Source organism: Ailuropoda melanoleuca, chromosome 8, assembly GCF_002007445.2.
Source record: "Ailuropoda melanoleuca isolate Jingjing chromosome 8, ASM200744v2, whole genome shotgun sequence".
NCBI lineage: Eukaryota > Metazoa > Chordata > Mammalia > Carnivora > Ursidae > Ailuropoda > Ailuropoda melanoleuca.
Genome location: NC_048225.1, coordinates 16,743,211 through 16,753,451, shown reverse-complemented (window position 1 = coordinate 16,753,451; position 10,241 = coordinate 16,743,211). Strand labels below are relative to the sequence as shown.

At 41.5% G+C, this 10,241-nt stretch overlaps 1 long non-coding RNA gene across 1 annotated transcript in view; it reads left to right on the top strand.

Moving 5' to 3' along the window:
* Nucleotides 1-275: 275 nt before the first annotated feature.
* LOC117803330 overlaps nucleotides 276-10,241 on the top strand; it is a 22,061-nt gene continuing 12,095 nt past the window's right edge. Inside the window, exon 1 of the long non-coding RNA XR_004627041.1 lies at nucleotides 276-1,412. This is a non-coding gene — a long non-coding RNA (uncharacterized LOC117803330). The remainder of the gene's footprint in view (nucleotides 1,413-10,241) is intronic.

Below are 10,241 nucleotides of genomic sequence, written 5' to 3'. Positions count from 1 at the left end.
AGGGGTATTGATAGTGTGGAGGCTGCGCAAGTGTGTGGGCAGGGGCTATTTGGGAAATCTGTCTTCTCAGTTTTGTTGTGAACCTAAAACTACTCTAAAAAATTAAGTATTTTTTAAAAAGATGTATTCATTTATTTTAGAGACAGAGAGCACGTGCAAGCGGGGGGGAGACAGAGGCAGAGGGAGAGACAGAATCTCAAGCAGACTTCCTGCTGAGCGTGGAGCCCAACACAAGGTTTGATCTCACGACCCCAAGACCATGGCCTGAGCTGAAATCAAGAGTTGGAAGCTCAACTGACTGAGCCACCCAGGTGCCCCCAAAGTAAAGTGTTTTTTAAAAAGTAAATTGGATGATACCACTCCCCGGCTTACAATCTTCCAGTGGCTTACAATTTGCCTTTGAAATAAAATCCAGGTGACTCTGTGGCTGACAAACCCCCTACCTACCTCTCCAGCCCCAGCTATGCCAGTCTAGAACTTTCCACCCACGTGGGCTCCTTCTCATCTCTGCACACATGCCACTCAAGTCTCCCGGCCTTGCCTTTGTTCCAGCCTCTGTCTGAAATGCCTCCTCGGATGTCCCCTCCTTCATCCTTGCTTGTTTCCTTCTTTTTTCTCAAATCTCAGCTAAAGCAATGCCATCTCCGAGGGCCTGCCTGACTGCTGTATCTAATGAGTGCTCCACCCCCATTTCTTCTGGACACATCCTCTTTGTTTTCTTCACAGGACTTTTCTCCATCGGAAATTACATCTTTACTAGTTTGCCTGTGTATTATTGCTCTGTCCCACTAAACTCTAAATTCTATTGAGGGCAAGGACTATATCTGTTCTCATGTACCAACCATAGACCTGACGTCTGGTACAAAGTAGGCCATCAGTAAATATTTGATGAATGAATGAATGAATGAATGAATGAATGAATGAAGTGCATCTGGCTAGCAAATGGTGAAAGTAGGATTCAAACCCTGTATGACTCTAGAATCTGCGTTCTGTACCATTATGCTGTGAGCAAAATGAATCTGTCTTCGGTGGCACTGTAATGTGAAATGAATTTTATTATAAAAATCTAAAACTCTTTTGACATGGGGTAATCCATATGAGAACCCTTCAGTGACAACACAGTGCTCGGCTGGCCTCTGTCCTCCCAATGAACAGTGCGGCTGGACGGCGTGAAGCATGGCACGTTGGCATGTTGCTTACTGAGATGCCCAGACAAGGTCCCCTGCAGTGACTCTTTCAACTCGATCAAATACTCTGTGAAATCAGATAAAACGACTTCGGGAAAGTTACTTAACCTCTTCCGACCGCTGGTCCTTCATCTACAAAATAGTGAAACAACTATTTCGTGGGATTGCTTAGGAGGACTAAAGGAAATCATAGATGAAACGCCCTCCCCGCAGCGTGAGTCTAAGGTGAGCAAAGAATAACTGTGGTTCTTTTTTTTTTTTTTAAGTCTTAATTCTTCAGTTGACTGAAAAACTCTAATAATCCTACTTTAAGGGTAACTAAGCAGGGTTCCTTTTTTAAGCGATTTCTAAGCTCTGACATGGTTCAGATGGCTGGACTGACATGCTAAGTCGTCAAAGACTAATGATACAGGGAGAAGACCGGCGGGAGGGCTACCCTGCGGGGGACCTTCGAAATCCCCAGGCAGGCTCTAAATCCGGACCAACCAGACTTTCAATCTCCCCAGAGTCCACACTTTATCCACAGGCAGCGACCGCCCCGGTTTGAAGTCGGTACCATTCCTGCAATTTGTGTTTGACTCTTAAGTTTACATTCCCCACCAAGGCACAGCTTTGAGGAGGGTGCAAGAAAAACAGGGCAACATACCTGCTCTTTGCTAAGTCACTCTTCAAGAGAAGTTTGATGCGGTTCATTGATTCGGCCTGAAACAACAATAACAACCAAGTAGAGCCAACGCTGATATGTAGGGATGGGCAGTTGTCTGTCCGTCTTTGTTTTCTTTCGCCTCACAGGACATTGCTGTCCAGGATTTGCCAAGCGCTCTACTTCATGGGCTTAATGAAAGTCGTGGGTCCCCTTCTTCTTGAGATCAGTGGAGGGGGCTATTTCTTTCGTAGGAAAAATGTCAGAATTTCTTTTCTCTCTCTCAGGTTTGGGATGTTACTGTGATAAAACCAGACAAGCTGGTGGAAGAAGCCACAGAGTTTTTAGAGAATGTGGAAATGTAAAACAACAACAACAGAAAAAAACCCAGAATCGAATAGATTTAAACATTTTAAATTTGTAATTGAAGTATAGCTGACATATAATATGAAATCGGTTTCTCATGTACAACATGGGCGATCCAACAATTAAATTTGTAATTGAAGTATAGCTGACATATAATATGAAATCGGTTTCTCATGTACAACATGGGCGATCCAACAATTTTTTTTTTTTAAAGATTTTATTTATTTATTCGACAGAGAGAGAGACAGCCAGCGAGAGAGGGAACACAAGCAGGGGGAGTGGGAGAGGAAGAAGCAGGCTCCTAGTGGAGTAGCCTGATGTGGGGCTCCATCCCAGAACGCCGGGATCACGCCCTGAGCCGAAGGCAGACGCTTAACCGCTGTGCCACCCAGGTGCCCCGATCCAACAATTCTATACCTTATGAAATGCTTACTACCATTAGTGAGTATTACAGTGTCATTGACTACACTCCCCACGCTGTACTTTTCATCCTTGTGACTTATTTATTTTGTAATTGGAAGTTTGTACCTCTTCACTCCCCTTCACCCACTTTGCCCGTCCCCCCACACCCTCCCCTTTGGCACCCACCAGTTTGTCCTCTGAATTTATGAGTCTGTTTCTCTCTTTGTTCTCATTGTTGCTGTTTGTTCCTTGGTTTTGTTTTTCAGATTCCACATATAAGGGAAATCATATGATATTTGTCTCTTTCTGTCTGGGTTATTTCACTTAGCATAACACCCTCTAGGTCCATCCATGTCACTGCAAATGGCAAGATCTCATTCCTTCTTATGACTGAGTAATGGTCCTACTGAATATCTGTCACATCTTCTTTATCTATTCATCTATGGGTGGACACTTGGGTTGCTTCCATATTTTGGCAATTGTAAATAATGCTGCAGTGAACATAGGGTGCAATCTATCTTTCCAAATTGGTGTTTTCATTTTCTTCAGGTAAATATCTAGAAGTGGAATTACTGGATTTTGTGGTACTTCTGTTTATCGTTTTTTGAGGAAACTTTATACTGTTTTCCAGTGGCATGATAGATTCCTAGTGTCTTCTAACTCCAGAAAAATTAAATAGACCTTTTGCTGAGTATTTATTTGTTTTGGAGAAGAAAAACTTAGAGCTAAGTACTACAAATTTTAAGATTTATCATAATGATATTATTTCTTACAACTCACCCTGAGGCCCTATGTTGCTGGACGCGCGCGCACACACACACACACACACACACACAGAAACTGTAAAATTAATGGAACCTTAGCTGCCCTTGATAACTGGACCTTAGGCAAATGGGGATGGCCAAGGAAATAGTTTGACAACATCCTAGGGAAAAATTATTGGTGTTTCTGATGTCTCTTATGGACTGGCTTTAATATTTATTTATTTACTGTTCAAGGAAATCAGTTTAAATTTTTCATTTATAAAATCAGTGAAGTTTATTCCAAAGATAATTGTATCAAGACACTTTGGTTTTTTTCTTCACATGAGTTTAGTGTCTACAAGTAATATTTTATTAAATTCACACTTTCTTCCTCAGGGTAATCCTGTCTTTACATTTCATTTCTCGGTTCTGAGCTCCATTCGATTTTTATAGATTTTAAATCTGAGGGAGTCATTGTTCAGTTTTGTACAGTATTTCCAAGTATCTCAGAAAGACAATTAAGATCATTTTCTCCTACCTTTTAATAAAGTCTACTTAGGGGTTTTATAGTATAAGTGAACTTTCCTTTTTTGACATTTTTGGAAAGGGAAGATGCTTTGGATGCCATCTGCTCAGTCTGGCTGCCTCCTGTTCCCATGGGAAGTCAGGACCAGCCCTGCCACCCGCCCCCCCACGTACTCTCTACCACCCCCAGCCACGCTTTATTATGCACAGGAATGAATTCTTTCTTGGCCTTGTTACGCACTGGAATGAAATGTTTCTTGGCCTGCCTTCACAAAACTGAAAGGTTATACCAGTCTCATTTTTCCAACCCATGTGCATTTACACCCTTCTGGTGAGAGGGAAAAACCCAGAATGGGACTGGAATAGATAATGTGGGAACTGGTGAAAATGCTTACATTTACGATTATGTACACCAATAAGACAGCCATTGGAGGACTTTGCCAGTGATTAGTGCCTAGAGTTCATGGTTCGGGGTGGCATTTAAAGAACCTACTTCTAAGAGTCGGCTCAAAGAGAAGCCATTTTGTTGTTTTTGTTGTCATTTCTATAACAAAGCACCTCAGAACGATGCTTCTTGGTAAGACTTAGAAATACACCCGTGTTGGGGCGCCTGAGTGGCACAGCGGTTAAGCGTCTGCCTTCGGCTCAGGGCGTGATCCCGGCGTTATGGGATCGAGCCCCACGTCAGGCTCCTCCGCTATGAGCCTGCTTCTTCCTCTCCCACTCCCCCTGCTTGTGTTCCCTCTCTCGCTGGCTGTCTCTTTGTCAAATAAATAAATAAAATCTTAAAAAAAAAAAAAGAAATACACCTNCTCTCTCGCTGGCTGTCTCTTTGTCAAATAAATAAATAAAATCTTAAAAAAAAAAAAAGAAATACACCTGTGCAGCTTATGACATTTTATTAAGAAATTTTAAAAATCACCATCTAGTTTTAAGTTCTGTAGTTCATCCTCCCATCAAAGAATAGAAAACTCTAAAGCAGAGGAATTAGAAATGGTTCACACTGATGTCGCTGTGAGGTCCTTTGATTTCTATGAGTCACGGGTGCCTCTTTGGAGGTCTACCAGAAAAGTTGATTTGTGATGACTTTGTGTTTCTAGAGTATAACGCCCAGAAATATCATCAGGTCCTCATGTGTTGTGACTGTTGGAAACCGCTTTTCCTAAAATAAAAACTATTTAGATTCGTACGATGATGTGTTTTCTGAGGATTTAGGCAGCCTGGGTCTTTCAGGGTGATCTGCCTAAATAGCACGCATTTAACCTGATTACAGTCGCTGGGTAAATTGTTCACTGTAGTCCAGGGCTAAGATTTCTCTCCCTCTGTTGACTCAGTTCTTAGATTCCACTTGAAATTAATTAATGAAAGTCATTGTTTATGAAAAGGACGAGGCTCAAAGTATGATTCAAAAATGCTAACATGCGGGAGACGGGAATAAAGTCTACAGTGGCCGAGCGTCTCTGGGCTCTCCTGATCTTGAATTAATATTCAGAATACTCTCCCAGCTCTTCTTCGCTTCATTTTATGCCTTGAATATTCTGATACGACACCTAGACGTTTTCACATTATGTGTTCAATCATTTCCCCCTTGTCGAATTAGTTTGCCAAATTGCTTTCTGATCAGGATCCTGCAGGAGAGCGGGCTCCCTCCTTTGCGTGGACGCAGCGATTCCCTATGGCAGTTTGCAGACACGGACACAGCGGCTCACGGACAGCATGATTGAATATACACTTGTACCTCTTTGATTTGAATGGTCCGTGCAGATACGTAGAATACATTTACGGACCAGGACAGCCGGTTGCATTAAGAATGTTTATGGCCGGTCAGAGGAAAATACTGGGAACCGTGCATTTCCTGCCTTCGCTTAAGATATAATTAATAGCATATTTTTATGTGACTATAGTCTTTAAATCAAAAGTGTCCGTGAGTTCTGGAGAGATCCAATGCAAAGCTTTTCAAGATCTAAAGTAATGAAATATGTTCTCCCTTCTGGTAGATTTTTGCCCAACTAGTAAAGGGTAATATCTGTGGATTTTGCTAAACTATCCCAGGAAGAAATTTAAAAGTAAGGGGGAAATTTTCAAGACTTCTGTATCTAAGTTTTTAGTTCCTAAAAGGCGTAAAAGACTTAAAAGGCTACTATCGTCCTAATTGTCTCATTACCTGTTGGAAATTACGAGATGAATCTACAGGCATGAGCCACATATATGGGTGGATGGGGCTTTTTTCTTCAGTTAGTACTTCATACGGGTGTGTGTGCAATACAACTTCGGTTAACACCCTTCCTCTAATTTCTCTGCCAAAATGCAGCATGAGTTAGGATTGAACAATATTAAATATAGGCAGGAAAGCACCACAAGTTATGAAAGCTGCTGCATGAGCATAAGGTACTGTGATTTCATCTAATGAGAGAACATCTCAATTTCGAAACTATTTCGTAATCAATGCTATACGCTAACAGATAAAACAGTAGCTAACCCAGAGGCTACATGCAAACAGAAACAACAACATGGACAGCGAACGCTCCCCCTTCTTTTGTTTCCTTAGCAAATAGAATTTGATTGCTGAGTTCTTCACGGAACGACGAGTCTTTTTGTGTTTTATTTCTATCTATAGACACAGAGATCTGTCCCTCTGCCATGGAGATGTTGTCTTATATGAGAATCGTATTTCAGCAAACATAATTAAACCATCACAAACAGAGCCTTCCATTAGTCAGACCAGAGTTGTTGTTGTGCTTTGGATGATGAAAGTATTTCACATTCTGCTGCGGGAAAAGAAAGACCGCTAAATATTTCATGGGCTTTTCTTGATCACATTGTTTATTTCTCAACGTTTTAAAGAGATACTTAATTTTTCCCGACAGCTATTTTTGTCAACACGTTAGAGAAATAGATATTAAGGGCAAAATTTGCATGGGATGCCGAAAGCCGGTATTTTCCTGGAATGATACGGAGTGTGTGCATTAAAATAAATCTCACACTGTTCCCCAGAAAATGTCCTTGGCATTTGATGTGTTCTCTAAAGCTATATTCTGGTAACGTTCTGCATCTAAGGTTTCGAGGAGGAGGAGAAATCATATTTTGATTGGTGTGCTTCAGTAGACATTCGGGTTTCATGCAAAAAATAAAAAGAGGACACTAGAGGGCGCTGTTTTTCTTTTTTCCCTCTGTTGTGCTGCAAATACCAGTGCATGGGGCACTGAAAAATGCCATCGTGTTCTCTAATCAGGGCCAAATTGCAATGAAATACAGGATGTAGAAATCCCCTGAGTTCCAGGAGGGAGGCTGGAAGCTTCGGAATAGGGTAGATGCTAAATTAATTCAGAAATAGTAAACAAGTAATTCTTTATTACCCTAAACCAGCATGATTGTCATCTTTTGATAATTACTTAATTCCTTTGGCTGAAAGAAATTTTATTCGATTTCAAGCTCTCACTAAATGTCAAATGGTACTATAAATAGCTAGAATATTAGACAATGTAAAACAATCAGTGCTCTCAAGTTTTGCCATCAGGATTTTGAGTAGCGCCCATACCTACTACTGGTTAAGAAACTAATTATAGAATTCCCAATTGTCAGAAATGCCAGACCCCAAGATGTTGTTTCTTTTGATATCAGACAAATACCAAGTTAATAAGATTCCCAATTAACTTCCTTTTTAACCTTTGCTAAGCAAGTGCCTTTCTTTTCCTCCCCTTCCTTGAGGCAAATCTTTTTGAGTGGCAGGAAAAGGCAATGTTCTTGAGTTAATCTAAATATATACTGTCGTATGATTTACATTTGTATAGTGCCGCTTTCTAACATAAGAATATTTGAAAAGCAGCTTAATATTCTCCTTTGACAGAGGGAAAGTTAAGACACCACTCTGTCGAGTGATTTGTTCCAAGCAGAGAATTAGAAGGGCCAAGATCATCTTTTTTTTTAATAATAATTTATTATGTTAGTCACCATACAGTACATCCTTAGTTTTTGATGTAGTGTTCCATGATTCATTGTTTGCTTATAACACCCAGTGCACCATGTAATACGTGCCCTCCTTAATACCCATCACAATAGCTAAACTGTGGAAGGAGCCGAGATGCCCTTCAACAGATGAATGGATTAAGATGTGGTCCATATATACAATGGAATATTACTCAGCCATCAGAAAGAACGATTACCCAAGATCATCTGGTTCTGCCTTCCTGATAGTCAGCTAAAGGGCCTGTTTGGTTTTAGTTCAGTAAAGATATTTTCCTTGAATACAGACAGGAGTGGCTTGACTCAAAGATCACATGACAGCTGTCCCGCGATTTCCAGTTCTTCTGCCCTCCAGGCTCACCAGAAGCTCGTCCTTGCCTGCTCTCAGTTAGTTACAGCCATGCAGCTTGCTTTGGACCACGAAATGGGAACAGAAGTGCCATGGTGTCCCTTTCAGGGTGTGATTCTCCACATTCTCTCCCCTTGCCTAGGTGAACCCCATGGCCTGGTGTTGAGCCGGCAGCATCACAAGATAACGAAGTCTCAAGAGATAACAAGTGCTGGAGAGGACGTGGAGAAAAGGGAACCCAGGTGTACAGTTGGTGGGAATGTAAATTGTGCCGCCACCGTGGAAAACAGTACGGAGGTTCCTCAAAAAACTAAAACTAAGACTAGCATACAGTCCACGAATTCCACTTGTGGGTAATTATGCAAAGGAAACCAAAACACTAGCTGGGAAAGATATCTGCACCCCACATTCACTGTGTTGTAACTTACCATAGCCAAGCTATGGAAACAGCTTGAGTCCATCAATGGAAAAATAGATAAACAACTGGAGAAACACACACACACACACACACACACACACACAATTATTCAGCCACAAAATAAAGACAGAAATCCTGCCATTTGTGACAACATGGATGGACCTGGAGGGCATTATGCCAAGTGAAATAAGTCAGAGAAAGACAAATCCTGCATAATCTCACTTAGACATGGATTCTTAAGAAAAAAGAGAAAAGAAAAAGAGTTCATAGAAACAGAGAATTGCCAGAGGTGGTGGGGGCAGTGGGCAAAATGAGTGAAGGGCATCAAAAAAGTACAAATTTCCAGTTATCGAATAACTAAGTCTTGGGGATGTAATGGACAGCATGGCGACCACAGTTAATAATACTGTGTTGCATATTTGAAAGTTAGTAAGAGATCTTAAAAGTTCTCAAGAAAAAATATTTGTAACCATGTAAGGAAGGTAACAGATGTTAACTAGACTTATCCTAGTGAGCATTTCATAGGACCAGCGCCCACTGGCATAGGCAAGAAAGAAACCTTAGTGGGTTTTTAAAAAAGATTTTACTTATTCATCTGAGAGAGAGAGAGACAGCACAAGCAGGGGAAGAGGCAGAGGGAAAGGGAGAAGCAAACTTCCCACTGAGCAGGGAGCCCAACGTGGGATCGATCGCAGGACCCCAGGATCATGACCTGGGCCGAAGGCAGACGCTTCACCGACTGAACCACCCAGGCGCCCCAGAAACCTTAGTGTTTAAGCCCCTGAGATTCTGGCATGTTCTGTTATGACACCACAACCTAGTTTCTCCTAATGATGGACACGCTAAGGATGTCAACCAAGTGACAAACCAAAGGCCAAGAATAAAAGTGTGGCAAGAACATGTTCAATTAAGAGAGTTAAAAAAAAAACCCCAAAACCCAACAAACTACTGTCTTTCATTTAGAACTTTCTAATGACTTTGATAAGAAAATCAATAAAGGGAAGTTATTAAATATGAAAACACTTTTTCATGTGTTTTTAGTTAAGATTAATCTCAGGAAATCAAGTACATCAGTCAGTGAGACATTCTTGTTTTCAACTCAGAATCTGTCTGTGAATATCTAAGCCTTCAGCTGTGTCACTGAGACGGTTTTTCAGGTGAAAATAGGACACGCACGAACACTGATTTCTCTCTCCGTGAGGAAGCAGCGTTGTGTCTCACTTGCAGTTGACAGTTGTGTTCCTTAACCCCTCTCCATGCCCCGCATACGCCCAGATCTCAAGATGTCTACGCTGAAGTAGGCACATCTTTTTCTCCAACAATACCAGCTGCTCTCTTAGCTACCATGTGTCGCCAGCAAGGCAAGCTAGAACATATTGATCCTCCCAGAGGGCTGGGAGGTCAACGCACCTCAGCACAGACCTGGCCTACACCCCAATCTCTTCAGCCCAGTGCCAGTGTGATGTGGTGCCTGTTGCACGCAAGACAACACCGATTGTATCCACAACCACGGTCAAGGACGCGAGGATTTACGCTCAGCTTTTCAGAGTTCCCAGAAAAATGCAAAAATACCACCAGCTTAAATCCAAAACAACTTCAAAGTAAACTTGAACTGGGTTTTACTTTGTTTTTAACCTGAAAAAGA